The 17,656-nt window shown below is 38.6% G+C and overlaps 1 protein-coding gene across 1 annotated transcript in view; it reads right to left on the bottom strand.

Annotated features, from left to right (window-relative positions):
• Window positions 1–17,656, bottom strand: part of LOC111156845 (zinc finger protein 704) — a 226,171-nt gene that overhangs the window by 177,742 nt on the left and 30,773 nt on the right. The window lies entirely within an intron of this gene.

Here is a 17,656-nt window from a genome sequence, read left to right as displayed (position 1 = left end):
ACAGATCGGAGACTTCCTTGTTCATGTTGAAGATTTTATAGTTTAAATAAGAAAAATGTAACAGAGAGATAAAATAACTGACATTACGAAGTAACAGACATTTGATGCATCATCTGTCATAAAGCAAAAAAGCTCATCACAAACATAAGAGGAACTTTTCGGGCATAGAAAAACTTTGAAGACTTGAAAGCATAATGCTTCTAAAACAAATCTTAAACTTTAATACATCACTGGTTTCTCTTCTACAACTGAGAAAGTCAATTAAGTATATAAATTCTTAAATATTTCACACTAATTATATTGAATAGAAGAGTGTTATAAACATAAAATGAGTCTTATCTTTGACTATAAATACTGATCTTAACCATATTCTTTAGTTCATGAAGAACTGTTTCTTATCTTTTATCTATAGCAGCTAAGATCTTAATGAAATCTCTTATTAGTATGATGATAAAAAAAGTCATTAATTTTTCTTATCATTTTTGACTAAATGCAACATGGCTTAAGGTTTGAGGCAAATATAAAGTTAAGCCTCAGGGCCTTAACTCTTGTTATTTCAGAGTTTGTGATGACGAAAAACAGACTGAAGTCAAAGAAAGATTTTTGTAAAGGTGGTTGGTATTGTGAGTGAGGTTTGGGATGAACTTGTTAAATTCATGAGTGTACAAAGAAGAGTCAAAGGGATCACCTGGGGAGGTCAGTCAGTTAAGCATCTGCCTTTGGATCAGGTCATGATCCCAGAGTCCTGGGATGGAGCCAAGTTTCTGGCTCCCTGATCAGTAGGGATCCTGCTTCTCTCCCTCCCTCTGCCTCTGCCCCTACCATGCTCATGCTTTCTCTCCTATCTCTCTCTCTCAAATAAACAAATAAAGTCTTAAGAAAAGGAAAGTGAAAGAAAAAAAAAAAAAAAAGGAAAGAAAGAAAGAGAGAGAGTGAAAGAAAAGTGATCCACTGCTCAGTGGATTATGTTTCAAAATATGCACACCTGTCAGACATATCACAGGCCCATTCAGCAGTTCAGCCCTTTCATGGACTTAGTCTATAAAATCAAGAAATCTTCACTTACCCACTAAACAGAGGATATACTTATTTTTTCTTTTTAATTTTAGGTAGGAGGGAAAGCACAAAAAATCTGATTAAATAGATTTAGAATTACAGAAGCTAAACCCACAAACATAAGACATTTTCAGAAAAAAATGAGAATATATGTGTTCAATAATAGCAGACTGGCCATGTATGATATTAAGGACCAGAAATTTTCAGACTAAAGGGCGCATGTTAAGAGTCACAGGACCCGCTTACATATGAGGATTTCCAGAACCCAGGGATAACCTTGTGCCTTAGAACCCACTTGGCTGGAATGTATCTTTCATATGAACACAGAGCTCTAAACTGAGCTGTCTTCTCTCCTTGACCTGTACTTGTCAGGGCAAAATGATCTACTTCCCATGGGGTTCCTGTCAGATCTAAGCCCAGGAAAATGATCAGTCACTTTTGGTCTTCTCACAACTCATGGGAAAGTTACCAGTATTTCTTAAAATGAGTGGTTTAAAGAGCTCTTGTAATGGCATCAATGCACAACAGAAAAATTAAAAAAAAAAATTTCAAACTTCCAAAAATGCAATGAATGTTCAATAAAAGTATAGTTTGGAAAATTGACAAATGTAGTTACTTTATTTCAAATACCCAGCACGAGTCACTTTCTGTGTAAACTGTTCTGCCTGGAGGTAGGAGAGGGAGGTGCACCTCATTCCAAGCCTACGTTACAACTGGGATACCCTAAACACCAGGCATAGAAGATGAAAACAAAGGCCTGGTTTGGACGATCATAAATAGTTTCCCTCTAAGTGCCAAGTATTGCATTAATTAAATATTTAAGAAGTCATTAGTATTAAGTTGTAGCAATAATTGACATCTATACCTCTCTTGGGGCCAACTGTACTGATTAAGTGAATTCAATCCAAAGACAGGGTTAGTGGAGAATATTACAGGAAGCTCAGCTCTTAGTTTCAAAATTTTAGGGGAAAAAAAATCTAGCATTTTAAAGCAAATTAATACAAGGTAGAATAAATTTCCTACAGAGATTATGTTATAATTCTATGTCATGATCTTAGCCAAGACTTCATAAAAATTATAGTAATATTCAACAAGGTAAGCTATAAATCTTCCATAATACAGCCTAAACAAAAAAATTAATCTCTCAATAGTAATCAGGAAATCTTAGCAATGTAATGGATTTCAAAGGCTATTTAGCCCAAACTCCTTATATTAAAAGTGAAATTAAAAACATTAGGAAAGGACCAAAGAAGACAGAAAAATATAGCGATGAGTAAGAGATTTTAGATACTTTGACTCATGGATTTCACTGTATGTAAATCTGGTGGAAAGATTGGGTGACAGGTGTAGATCTTCATTATATTACTAAGCTTTAAGGTTTACATATAGAGATTCCATGTTCTTATTAACACTCTTTTATCTGTATCAGATATTAACATTTAAAAGATTTTTTCAAAGAAGAGTTCACAGGAAACTAGAGAGTAGGGAGAGTGCATGAAGTCAAATCTTGAGAAACTGGACTCTGAAATGGCTCAGAGAGATAGAATGGTGGCTGGAGAGGATGCCAGACAAGGGAAAACGTTCCAAGATGAAAGGTAATAGAGAATGTTTAAATGCTGAGTCAGAATGGAAAGAAAGGGATGAGTAAGGTTAGTAGTAGCAGAAAGGGATAGGACTAATAATGACTTGTTACACCTCTAGCAGATTAGCAGAACAGAGCAAAAGGAACAACATATGAACCCTAATTAAATTTGCACTCCTATTAGATTAGCAGAACAAAGCAGCTAAAAGAAGATATGGTTCCATTTATATGAGATTTCCAGAAAAAGCAAAGCTACAAAGACAGAAAACAGATCAGTGATTGTCTGGGGCTGGGGGTAGGAGAAAGAACCAACAGTAAATGCACTCCAGAGAACTTTCTATGGTGGTGGAAATGTTCTAGAACTAGACTGTTATGATATTTGTATAATGCTATAAATTTATTTAAAATAATTGAATTGTATTCTTAAAATGAGATGAGTATTATGGTATGTAGATTATACCTCACCAGTACTGTTAATTTAAAAAAAAAAAAGTAGTAACCAGTGTGGAAAGTACATTCACAAGAACCCTGAGACCAGAAATTGGGAAACTGTGCTTATAAAGCAGCTTCCATAAATTCTATTGAGTCTTTTTTTTTTTTTTTAAACACAGGTGATATGGCAAGCCAGGCTGCTGCCAGCAATTGTATGGTTACATCCTGCATACTGGTAAGATGGGGCTCAATCCAGCCCCCACTCAAGTCACGTCCCCTGGCTTCATCACCCATAGAAGAGAGACACTTTTCTAATTCTTCTACCTGGGGAGGAATTTTTGTACTTCATCTCTCCACATAAGGCACTCCTATCTACTTTTTCCCCAATTTGCACACTGCCCTGGTGACAAAAGTAAATGTCTTAGGGTGATCTACATGGCCTGGACCACGTTAGCTCCCTTCCTGGAAGCAGATATCAATCAATTATGTGATTCCTATGAGCTGGACAGTTTTGATAACAGAAATATCGAGGGTATCAGAAGAAGCACTCTATGCTATAGGTCAGAAGGAGGCAAAGGGCTCAACACGGAAGAAGGCCAGAAGACAAACACACACACAATCTAGAAGCCCCGAGTGACAAATAATGAAGAGAAACAGCAAGACCATTGACTAGTAAATTCTAGGAGAAAATATGAGGCTGAGAAAATACAAGGCTAAGATTTAGGAATGATTTTAGTCTAGATTAAGAAAAAAATAAACTGTCTCCTGCCCAGGAAAGGATTCATCTGACTATCTCATGCTGGTAAGACTGGACATTGGAAGGTAGTAGTAGTATTTGATCTCGGTTGTCACACTTAAAATGGACAATGACAAATTGGAACCAACACAACAGAACGATCAGCACGGCAAAGGATCTTATTGGGAGGAACTGGGAATATTCTGTCTAGAAAACTAAGGGTTTATGCCCCGCACAGCTGCTCATAAATGAGTGAAGAGCCCTCTTGAAGAAGAGGAATTTGAGTTCTCTCGTGTTCCTTTGGAAACAAGATCAATGGCTCATTTCTGCTTCTAGCTAACACCCTTTTGACCTTACAGTTTACTCACTCTTCCTCTTTTCTTCCTCTTACTCTTTTACCACAGTGTAAATGAAATATGGTATATCCATAAGAAAAACTACTTTCTACCTAACTGCGTTTTCATGAAGTCAAGTAGGTAGATTCTCAGAAGCTACCTTGTCTCACTTAAACATTTTAATTTTTACTGTTTCTGTGGAGTTTAATTACACTTTTCATTTTTAAAAGTATTATAAAATATGTTTGTTATTAAATTTGCAATAAAAGTGTGTATAAAATTAAATGGCAAAAGCCTTCTATTCTTCCCCATCTTTTAACTAGCCCTGCCTAGTCAGGTCCTATCTCTAGAGAGCAGCTTTTAACAATTTAATGCAACACTTTAAATCACTTAAAATACATTAAATACCCATCAATGTGTATACACTGTTTGGAGCATCCAAACATGAATGAGATTATACTACATGTATTATTCTGCAGCTTATTTTCTCACTTCACCATAAATCATGGGCAACTTTTCATGTTAGTAGTACATCTACTAATTTTTTTAAAACACTGAAAACTAACAGCTCATGAGATCAGATTTTTTAATTAATCTCATCTTGACAGACACTGAGGTTCTTTTCAATTTTTCATTATTAAAAATAATTCTACAATGAACATCCTTGCATATGTATGCATATAGCTTTATGCATTTGTGCAAACATTTTTTTGCAGGAAAAATTCCCAGAGGTTGGAATTTCTGAATCGAACAACCAAGATATTCTTCATAGGGGAACAAAGCCTGGAACACCCACACAATGGACATACCATGAAGTCACCAAAAGAAGATCTATTAAAAGGAGAACACTTGTCCATGATCTATTAAGAGAAACAGGCAAGTTGCAGACTAATATGTTAATTATTAATTATTGCACTGCACTTAAAAAAGAGTGGTTTGCTAAAAATTATACACCTTAAGGAACAGAAGACTGAATGTGCCAAGAGAACTTTTGACTTCTTTTCTTATATAATTAGAAATACCTAAGGATGGGGACATACACACACACACATATACACACACAATTTTAAGGTGGCGAGATTACGGAAGACTTTTATGTTTTTAAGGTTTTCAAATTTTAAAAAATTAAAATAAAGGCAATTTTAAAAATAAGAGTCACAAAAATTATGAGGAATAATGCTCTGTGCTAAATGACATATAAGGAAACTGGGACTCTCAACTACTGTTGGAGGGAGCAAACATATTGTAGGAGGCCCACCTGGCAAAAGGTAGCAAATTTAATTGTGCATCCCTTTGTTTTAGCAATTCTACATCTAAGGAAAGAAAAGAGAAAAGCACACAAAGATATTTATCTCAGAAATTTTTTTTAACAGAACTATTTATAACATTAAACAAATGCAAATTCCCTGAACACCTATCAAAAAATTTGGTGTTAATTATGCATAAACAAAAGGTATGGTTAAAAACTGAGACATATCTCTATATTTATTAAAATGGGAAGACATTTAATATAGTAACAGTAAAATAAAGGAAATCCAAATGACTATATGTAATATGATCTCAGGGAAGAGAGATATATCCATATAAAGAGAGAGGAAATTCTAAAAGGACATTCCAAAATGTTAGGAATGGTTTTCCTTGGGAGCAGATTTATAGGCCAGTTTTGCTTTTTGTTTTGTTTGGTTGTAATTTGGTATTTTAAAATCTACGAAGTCATTCTATGATGAAAAAATACACATCATTTTTATATAATTGTTTCTCAAGAATCTGGCATTTATATAGCTAATACTCTTTCTTCTACTAGCTTTCAATTATTAGTATATATGCATATATTAAAGGGGGAAATGAATTACTTAAAATAATACATTCATTTGCACTATTACTTCCATTGATTATCAGCACCTCTCAATTACCACCACTGAATTCCTTCTTTCTACCCAACACAGAAGCCCTTCATGTAGCACATCACAGACACATGCATAATCCAGTGTAATTTTTTGCACGGGAACAAAGCTTCAGTGTTCAGTTATATGAGAATACTACCAATTACTGAGTTAACGAACAAATAAAACTCGAAATTTTTATTCCAATGAACAGCTTTTGTTTTCCTAAAAGAAGATAAACAGCATAACTATAAATATGATATACTAGGGGAAATTGCAATATTTTAAACAAGAAGTTAACAGTATCTATTTAAATCTTGAATTTCTCTAAATGGTGTCCTTTGTAAATTGGATGCCACTTTCTAAGACAGGGACTGAAGCTCATCAGCTTTTCTCAATACAAAAACATCTGGTTCTCATAGGAGGATTCTAACAGCTCATCAGAAAAGAGGATGGCTTCTAACATCAGCCCACTTACTTGATCAATTCTTTCTTCTGTCTATGCTCAAGTGCATTCCAGGCCACCTTAATCCTAACACTCTCCCTTTGGATTTGCAGTGGTGAGATGCCAAAAAGCATGTGTCAACATTCTTGGAAACTGTCCTTGCTTACTCATCTCAACCCAATAAAATTTGAGGAGTTGGCTCTGGAGATTAACTGGATTTCCAGGAATAATCTGCAGAAAGCCAACTCTTTTGCCTTTTGGGGCTTCCTGCATAGCAAGAAAGTAAAATCGAAATTCTGGAAAAGAGAATAAAATTCACAGGGAACCTGGGTGGCTCAGCCATTAAACATCTGCCTTTGGCTGGGGTCATGATCTCAGGGTCCTGGGAATGAGCCCCCCATGAGGCACCTTCCTCAGCAAGAAGCCTGTTTCTCCCTCTCCCTCTGTCCCTGTTTGTGTTTCCTCTCTCACTGTGTCTCTGTCAAATTATTTATTTATTTAAATAAATATTTTTTAAAAAAAGAGAGAGAGAGAGAGAATAAAATTCATGCCACAGCAAAACCACTCTTGGAGAGCAAGCCTTAGGAAGCAAGTGAATGGTCTACTTGGCCAAGTCAGTCTTTAAGACTCTTTCATTCACCAGGAAAGCACACAGTCATATCTGAAAAACTTTGTAAGAGAATTGTTTCCTATTTCAGATTGTGTTTCCCCATATTAGGATTTATTTTTTAAACTTGCTTTCAAAACACATAAATATACATTACATATTTAGTGACCGATGACAAATGGCATATCAACCACAGTGTGGAATATGTAATCAGACCCAAAGATTTTCAAACATATCACAAAGAAAGCAAAGGTTACATTAATAATAGGAACAACTGATTGTATTAATTTAAAATATTACCACTCAGGGTCATGCTCAAAGAAAGTTTAGACTCTTAAGTCAATTGTTAAAGCGTTATGTCCAAAAACACTCAACAGAACTGTACTTGTCACTTTAAATTCTTCAAATTTCATGCTAGGTACATAGAAAAATAAGTCTCATGGCAAATCTACCCAGTCCTAATGAATAGGTGTAATAGAAACACTTTAAAAACAATTGTTTCCAATTGCTAGACCCTTGATTACATTATTCCCTTAGCCCTCTGAAGCCAATGAAGTGTTTGACTGCTTTATCCTCAAGTGTATTATTTCTCTGTACCAACACAGTCAATGGCAGATGAAAGTCAGACTGGTTTGATGGTATGAAGATGGGACAAGAAGTAAAACTCTTCACAACAAAGTTGAAACCCTGTATCAGGTTCTGGCATCATGCATTCTAACCATACAAATATACTATCTCGGGCCACCTGGGTGGCTCAGTCGTTAAGCGTCTGCTTTTGGCTCAGGTCATGATCCCAGGGTCCCGGGATCGAGCCCTGCATCGGGCTCCTTCCTCAACAGGAAGCCTGCTTCTCCCTCTCCCACTCCCCCTGCTTGTATTCCCTCTTTCACTGTCTCTTTCTCTATCAAATAAATAAATAAAAGTCTAAAAACAAAAAAAATAAAACTAGTACACTATCTCAGCCATCAGTTGTTAATGCTGGATTTACTACAGCAAGTTTTAACTTTAATATCCTCACAACTTAATAGTCAACAAAGCATGACTTGGCTTGCTTAATAGATTAGTCAGCTGCACATTTAGTGAAGTTATTGCAAAAATGTTTGGTGAAAGCCTTCTTGGCTGAAGATTCAAGACTTCTATTAAAATTATGCAAGTGAGAACACACAACTTAAGTATTTTTTTTTAAGTCTTTTCTGAAAAGCCCTGAATGGAAATGCCTATTTCTATAAAATACAATATAGACCTCACGTTCACTTAAGGATACCTGCACATCTTTTCTAACCAAAAGTAAGGGGAGAGGGAAATCAGTATCAATATGGCTCAACCTTATTGAATTTACCTTCAGTATACAGGATGTTTAACTTACTACACCAACTAGGTATTCCATTTGTTTTATATAAATCAAAGCTTAACTCAACCAATCACATCCAATCCATGGGGGAATGCTGTGGCCTTTACCTTCCAAATAGATCCAAAATCCAATCACTTCCCACCACCTTCCACAGCCAACCCACCCTCACCTCTTGCCAGGATTTGTACAACAGTTTCCTCTCTGGAACCCTATTTGCATCCTTACCTTGCCTCCCACATCCCCTCAGTTCCTTCTCAGTAACAGTAGCCTGTCTTATCTCTTAAGAAGAAGAGTCAGATCATGCCCTTCCTCATCTTAGAACTCCCCAGTGGCTCCCCATTTTGCACAAAATAAAAGCCAGAGTCCTCACAGTGGCCTCCAGGGCTTCATCTGAGCTGGCTCCCCTCTATCTTTCCGTCTCCCTATCCTGCTTCCTCCCCTACTCTCATCTCTGCCCTACCCATGCTGGCCTTGAACGCGCCAGTACCAGGCACACCCCTGCCTTTGGGGCCTTTCCGCTGGCCACCCCACCTTCCAGGAAGGCTCTTCCTTCATAAACCCACACTGCTTGCTTGCTCACCCTTTCATTCTTTGTGCAAATGTCTCCAACCTCTCTAAAGTGGCAGCACTTGTCTCCCCCTACACATCTGCCACGTTCTCTTTTATATTGTTCTTTAGCACTTACCATTTCACAATGAACCGTGTAACTTACTATTTTTTTTTAATTTTATTTATTTATTTCACAGAGAGAGATCACAAGTAGGCAGAGAGGCAGGCAGAGAGAGAGATAGAGGAGGAAGCGGGCTCTCCGCCAAGCAGAGAGTCCGATGTGGGACTCGATCCCAGGACCCTGAGATCATGACCCGAGCTGAAGGCAGAGGCTTTAAACCACTGACCCACCCAGGTGCCCCTGTAACTTACTATTTATTATGTTTATGGTCCAGGCTGTTCCACCAGTATGTTAGCTCTATAAGGATAGATATTTTTCGTTTGTTTTTTTTTTTTTTAATTAACATATAATGACATTTTTCGTTTTATGTACTGATGTTTCCCAGCACCTAAAAGAGTGTCGCAAACACAGTGGACCCTCAATAAGTATTTAGGGAAAAAATAAATAAATGAATGTTCAGGTGATTATATGTGCTATATGGTGGCACCTACTGGTTAAGTGTAAGGAGGATGGACGCCAAATTCCTGAGGCTGCAAAGCGTGGCATTCCTTGGTCTAAAAGAAATTTTCTAAACTACCAGAAGGAAACAGTGAATTGTGCTATATTTGGGGAAAAAATAAGTGAAGTACAGAATGGTCACCATCTTAATCCTTTCCTTATCAAAGTATTCAACTTTATTCCATGGAGGACTTTAACTCTAGGAATGCAATCCTTATTTCATAATAAAATCTATAGAGAAAATAGGATTTATTTTACTTTTTAAATTAAGGGACTCTGGACCTTCCTTCTACGAATATCAGCAGGTTAATCCAGGACAAACCTATAGAGAGAAAATAAGGCATAATTTCTGAAGCAAGGCACAGTTAAAGTTGTATGATTTTTAAAACTTCTAGGAGTGAAGATTCCTGGTGAGTAAAGTGTTAGGGGCAGGTCATCAAGCAGCCTGGCCCCCGGGGATGCCTAGAAACACTGCCTCACACCTGCCTGTGGCTCCCAGCCAATCTAGCTCACTTGCTCTCTGAACATTTATAGTCAAGAATAACAATGACAATCAATGCCATCTTCAATTTCTTCCACATTTGGTTTACCATGACTATTTGAGCCCCACCTGAAGTTTTTTCTTAGAGGCTTCTGAAGGAGTAGAGACAGCTATTTTACTGGGAGACAGTTGACCTACAGAAGACTGTCCATACCAATTGCTGTGACTGTCACACAGAGCCTCACTGATTGCCGCTGCCACTACCAGGAGAAGCTGGGGCCCCTGGGCCCAGAACAGACCTTCATTTGTCTCTGACCTTTCCTCCTTGGAGGCTCTTCCCAAGGGACCCCTCTCACTGACACCTTACCCTGCCCCATCACACTGAATAGAAGGGCTACTCTAGAAATGGCAAACTTCACAGGGACTTTCCCACATCCCTGTTGGGAGCCCATCCTGCTTTTCCCCTCTGCCTCCATGCTCAACATCTCTGAGCTCCCCTGTCCCCACCAGGCCTGAATCCTAGCAAAAACCCACAGCAAGAAAGAAGAGATTCATGGGAACTCAAGCAGTATGTTAAAGCTCATTTTTTTAATGGGTTAAATAGTTATTCGCCACTGACCTGAGAATTAAATCAGACTTGAAAACATGGTTTCTCTGACCAAACCACACATTTTTTTAAAAAGATTTTTATTTTTATTTTATTCAACAGACAGAGATCACAAGTAGGCAGAGAGGCAGGCAGAGAGAGAGGGGGAAGCAGGCTCCCTGCTGAGCAGAGAGCCTGATGCGGGGCTTGATCCCAGGACCCTGGGATCATGACCTGAGCCGGAGGCAGAGGCTTAACCCACTGAGCCACCCAAGCACCCCAGAACCACACATTTCTCAAAAGTGGTTGGAATAGAGCTTTATGGAAAGTTGTTGAATGTATTTCTGACATGTATCAATAAAAAGGCAAGTCAATTTGTGAGGAGAGTATTGCATATTCTCTCGGCACAAACAGGGCCCAGAGAATCTTTTCTTTCAGGAATCTGATAGGAGAGAGCTAGAAACTGATGTCGATTACTGGCAGTGGCTGGAAATGACAGCACAGGTGGTGAGGCCAGGCCATGTGCACATGAGGAACTAGAGGAAATCAGGGAAGAGTGAAGAGGACGGATGAGCAGACTCTGGAGAGAAACAGGAACAGAAGGCAAAAGGATCCTCAGACAGACGGGATCTGAGGGTTGCCTCAACCCCCCACACTCCAGTCTTCTACCCGTCTACACCCCAGGGTGTGCTGCAGGCTGCCTCCTGCTAGAAGCTTCGATCTTCCCCTCACAAACATAATCCCTGCCCATCCAGCTCTCCCCACTTTTCCTTTCTGTAAAACTGCACTGGTTTCAACTTCTTGCAACAAAAACCAAAAGTGTTAGACCACCTAACCCAATACCTTGAATTTGTTTGGCAATAGAACTATAAAGATAGTTTCTCAAACTCAACAGTGCTTGCCACAGTCTGATACAGCTTGTTTAATTTTCAGAGCGATTAAGAAGCATGTTTTCAGTTAAAAAAAAAAAAAAGAATGCTGGTTGCTAAAGTTTCTTGCTTAAATATACATTTCACTTAAAATACAATTTATTATTCCTTGGAGCAGTAAACAGCAGGTGAAATTAAAAACTAAACTTGAAAACTAATGAATTCACACTTTAGCTTGGGTTGTGCACTTAATTCACAGCCAGCCAATCACTTTAACTAGCTGCACAGATGACTAAATAAAATCTGTTAATAAATGCAGCTAGAGTGTATTAAAAAAATTAAGCAGTGCATATTAGAATAAATTTGTATATCTGCTGATCGTAAACTTAATTCTTTAAAATAAAAGTCCAACTGGCATATAAGGGAGTAAGTAGATAGGGGCAAGGGAGAAATCTCTCCCACTTCAGCACAGTCTTTCGTAAGAAGGCAGATGGGTCAGCAGAAGAAATGGGCTAACCCATGATAAATGATTACAGGCAGACCTTAAGATAAAAAGGTGTGCTTATCGCATATTCACCTGTTCATGATCCTTCCTTCCTGCCTGGATGCTTATGGACTTCATGTTTGCTTAGCCAGATATAATAAATGTGCAAATGTGTGCGTGTGTGTGTGTGTGTGTGTGTGTGTGAGAGAGAGAGAGAGAGAGAGAGAGAGAAAGTGTGCATATATGTATAAATGAATAAATAAATACAACACAAACGTACAGTCTTAGCAGGTCTGCTCCTGTTGGAACCAGATTGATACAATATAAAATGTGGTTTAAAATATTTATGTTTTACCCATTTCTCTCCTCTGGTGGTCCGGAAGCTACTTGGAGGCAGAGAACAAGTATTGCTTAGCTTTGTATCTGATATATACATCTGATTTATTTGACACCTGTGATATGCATTCTTGGCAAACACTAGGTACTAGATAATGTTTACTTAGTTAATGGAAGTAATATGGCAATGATAATATGGTAATGGGGCCAGTCTGCAAGAGTAGAAAGGAAGATCTATAAAATCAAGGGACAGAGTGATTACTTTCCATATTCACAATATTCTAAAGTCTACAGAAGATGATAACAAGAGTTAGTAGTAGTAATAATAATGATGACTATATTTATGAAGCCTTTACTAAATACAAGACATTGCATTAAAATTTCTTCACATACATTATTTCAACCCAATCCCCTCCAAAATCCTAAGGGAATGATCCTGGTTGTCCAAACTTTACACTAAAGAAACAAAGGCACCCAGAAATTATATAACTGACTCAAGGTCTCACAGACCTTTCCCCTCACCTGCTCTCTCCTATACCTGTCTCTCTGCTGGTTACTTTCCATAAGTAATCAAATATGCTCCAATATCTCTTTTTTTTTTAAGATTTTATTTATTTATTTGACACAGAGAGAGAGATCACAAGCACGCAGAAAGAGAGAAGCAGGCTCCCCGCCAAGCAGAGAGCCCGACATGGGACTCGATCCCAGAACCCCGAGATCATGACCTGAGCTGAAGGCAGAGGCCCAATCCACTGAGCCACCCAGGTGTCCAGCTCCAATATCTCTTATCGTGACCTCTGATCCTGTTCAACGACTGCACCTCTGCTGTATTCCCTGTCACAGTCAAGTTACCAGTAATATGGCCACATGAGCTCTCTTCACTCTTCTACCTCTTATTGCCTACCTCTTTGACTTATTATAATCGATTTCTACTCCCCCCCCCAAAAAAGATGCTTTTGCTAGAATCACAGTGAACTACGTATCACTCCATTTAATAAATGTACACCGTCCAATTTCCATTCTCGACAGTACTAAACACAAGCAGACTCCTTGAAGTAGCATCTTTTCTTGGCTTTATGATAGCGGGATAAGTCAGTCCCAATTCATATTTGCAAAAGAAAAGAACAGAATCCTCTAGTTAGCTTAAACAGAAAGAGGGTTATTGGTAGTTCAGAAATCTCCAAGGAGCCTGGCGAGTCAGACTGAGATGTTCAAAAAGACAACGACAGAAGAAAGAAACCATGCTGAAAGATGAGTGGGAAGCAGAGAGCCAGGAGAAAAGCCCAACTACATCTTAAGTATGAACTAGAAAAAGTACCACAGCACTGCCTCCCACCAGTCAAACCCCATAACAACAGGTACTAAAAACTAAAACTTCCATGACAGATGCCCTAGCAGCACTAAGAAACTTTGACACTGTGTCTGTCAGAAGATGTCTTCCACACGTGGCCACCTCTCACTGTCTTCTTGTGCTTCTTGTCACCTGGCCTCACGTGTTGGCAGAACTGAAGTCACACACAATTCTAGCTGCAAGGTATTCCTTTTGAGAAATTCTGGCCACAGCAGTATAGGAAATTACGCAGGAAGGGATGGCAGAGGTGTTGAATGAAGCAGTCTGCGGCATTTGTCACACCACCATACGTTTCTAGGTTTCCATACTTTTGGTCTTTGCAGCCTCTGCTGTCTGCTACCCCCAACACATATTTTTAGTCTATGCACTTCTCTCTTCTTCCATGTCTAACATCATTTTTCACTTGGACTACAATTCCTTCTGGTCTAAATCACCCACTTCCAGCCTTAATCCCCAAGAATCCACACATTATTGAGAGAATCAAGTAAGAAAGAAGATTTTATAAGTGTAACATACTCTATAAAAATGATTGCTAATAAACTATTGTTCTTAGTTATAACTTTCAAACTTTTAAAAACACCATTTAAGTAGGAAGCCACATATGTGTCACAACTTGAAGGTGCTAGAGAGATCCCCAGTTCAGATCTATATCCCAATGGCTGAGAATATTGCCAGAAATTCCAACAGCAGGGTTAAGTCATACTTATATCATGAATCTAGCACCTCTGGCTAAACCATATATATCCCGGGGAAAGGAGTTTATATTTGTTGTGAAATTATATAAAACTGGGATCAAATCCTGGCTGTTTTGCACTTTAAGATCTGGTCTTCTTCTTTAAAGAGGGATAACAGGTGGGTAGAAAGGATTAAATGGAAATATCTAATAAAGTGATCCATGGTAAATAGGCAATGAACTCTAGCCCTTTCTCTCTGGCAATATATAGTTGAGAATTAGTTTGTGAGAGTGATTAATGTCCATTGTGATGGTTAATGAAAGACAAAGGGTTGTAGCAATCTGATCCAGGCTTAGTGTGTAAAAGGGACTACAAACCGACAGAAAAGGAGGCCCAGCGGAGGACAATGGGGCTCTGCTCAGAGAGAACAGTATGGGCCACTGGGGCAGCCAGAGGTAGGGAAGGCTTCTGGGAGCCTAGAGTGGGAAATGGGTCATAAGAAAAATACAGACAGAAATAAAACCAGGAAGAGATCACAAAATCTTAATTTCTTCAAAGCTGGTACCTGGAGTGAGCCCAGTGGGATGCCCTCAGTGTCTCTGACCACTGTTCATATCACCCCACTTGCTGAGCTCTAACCTGCCTCAGAAAAGCCTAGGAAATAGGAACCACGGTGAAGATGAACAGGAAGAGTGGGTGCCCAGCACCGGCGCATCATTCCTTGCTTTACTTTTTGTCCCAGAGCTTGTTTAACAACAGCCACAATCTTCCCTAAAGCAATGCAATCCTACAGAGACTGAGGGCGGGCGGAGGTTTACCTTCTCACCGACTGATGGGCGCTTTCATCTTCAACCCAGGGAATGAGCCAAAAGACAGCCCTACCCTATGCTGGCTGTTGCTAAAATGTGTCCAGTGGCTATTTATTACTGCAAAGCATGTAGAAGAAACTACATTCCATCAATATATCTGATATATTTGGCTTATGGACTAACTCAATTTATAGGGTTTTTTGGGTTTTTTTAAAGTTTTTTTTTAAAAACAGGAACCTTATGTCAATGTAAAGTTTACTAATTTGGTAAAGTAGGAACTTTGTACTCGTTTGCTTATTCTAGAATGGTGCTATTTAATTTAGAACTTTCAGAGATGGACTTTGTAGAAGGGATTTTGTCCATAGTTTACAGTCTCCATATTCTAACATTCTCCTTCCAAACACACCATGTGGCCCTGAAACCCCGGTCTGAGAAATGAAATCTGGCTGGCAGCCAAGCAGTGATTCTCACAGGACCTTCCACAGTGCAAAGACTTGTGCTCAGGAATGTCAAAGGTCATGTAGTCTGTTTTTGTTTTTTTTTTAAGTTGAAACTTTTTGCTCATGTGTTAGATATTTGAAGGATATTCTATAAAAAGAAGGTAAAATATGAATAAGCCACAATTTATTCTCCAGTTTCGAAAGGCAAATAAGTTGTTTACAGCCAAAAACATGTACATTCTTCCAGGAAAACAGCAGACAAGTGATAGACACTATATAAACACCTTCTGTATCTCTGTATAACACAGTTTTTAAGTAGATGTTAATACATTAATTCCCAACTAAAATACCTCTTAGTTTTCTTATTTAAAGATCATTCTCATGGAACTCTTTATAAAAGAGGTTGTGTAAAAGCTTTAAAGAAGATAAAAATTCTAAAGCTTGAATATTTATTCCAACCCACATATACACCAGTCTCCTTTTCCCCAGTATAATAATAAGAAATAAAGATATTTTAGTAGACCTTTGAAAAGAGTGTTTTCTTGAAAAGCAGTCATTCATTCAATAAATATTTTTACTAGGTATTGTATGTAGGCAAAGGGGATAATGAGGATGGGGTTTGTGTGTGTGTGCATGTGTATGTGTGTGTGTGTACACTAAAAAGGTATAAAGGTGCCTACACGCATGGAGCTGGCAGATTAATGGGAGTGAGGGGCATAAGTAAATAAACCGCAAAACCATAAACAATATTATAATTATAGCAAATGCTCTGATAGGGAGGTATGTGGAAAAGCTATGAACACACACAAGGCGAAAAATTAGAGTCTGGGAAGGCGACTGTGAGAAAGTGTCTTTTTTGGTTTGGGCTGTTATAACAAAAATACACAGACTAGTGGCTTGAACAACAAATATTTGCTCTTCCCAATTTTGGAGGCCAAGAAGTCTAAGATCAAGGCATGGCAGATTTGGTGTCTGGTGAGGAGTGGTTTCCTGGTATACAAGGCAGAGAGGGGGAGTTCTCAGACTCTTCATCTCTTTATAAGGACATCAACTCCATCATGGGTATCCACCTCCATGACCTTACCTTAATTTAATTACCTCCATCAGTCCATATCAGGAAGTGATGGCTGGGTTAAGGTCCGATGAGACTGGGAGCTATTTAAATGAATGGCAGTTGTGACAGGAAGGCATGCAAGTTTAAGAACTTCAGAAAAAAAAATCACCACAGCTGGAGACCAGAATAAGGGATCGTACAGGGCATGAGGTGAAACCAAGGAGATACAGGGGCCCAGACCATTATATTATGAGTTGAATTGTGTCCTCCCAATATTCACATGTTGAGATCCTAACCCCCAATACCTCAGAATATGACTATATTTGGACCCTGGGTCTTTAAAGAGGTACTTAAGGTACAACAAAGTCACATGGGTAGGCCCTAATCCAATATGACTATTATCCTCGTAAGGATATTAGAACATAGATAACACACATATCAAGGGATGACCATGTGCAGACACAGTAAGAAGGTGGCCATCTGCAAGCCAAGGAGAGAGCCCTCATTAGAAACCAAGATTGTCAGCCCTTGACTGTGGATTTTGAACCTTCAGAACTGAAAGAATATAAATTTTTGTTGCTTAAGTCTATGTCATTTTGTCATGACAGCCTTAGCAAGCTAAGGACATACATGGCATAGTAAAAAATGTGGCCTTGATCCTCAGACTATGGAATCCACGGATGGGTGTTAAACTGGGGGTAGAAGGGATTATAGATCAGATATGCCATTTGCTCTGGCTGCGGTGTCAAGGTGAACTGCAGAGAGACTGAGTGTGGCAGGGTGTGGTAATAATGACTCCCAAAGACATCCATATCCTAATCCCTGGGACCTGTGAATGTCACCTTATAGCACAAAAGTAACTCTGCGGGTGTGAGTAAGTTAAAGATCTTGCACCAAGGAGATTATCCTGAATTATCCAGGTGGGCTCTAAATAAAACCACAAGGGAGATTTCACTGTGGGGAGAAGGGCGTGTAAT

Source organism: Enhydra lutris, unplaced genomic scaffold, assembly GCF_002288905.1.
Source record: "Enhydra lutris kenyoni isolate GAN:26980312 unplaced genomic scaffold, ASM228890v2 scaffoldscaffold49, whole genome shotgun sequence".
Lineage (NCBI taxonomy): Eukaryota > Metazoa > Chordata > Mammalia > Carnivora > Mustelidae > Enhydra > Enhydra lutris.
The sequence above is the reverse complement of the archived record's forward strand: the minus strand, read 5'-3'. Positions and strand labels throughout refer to the sequence as shown.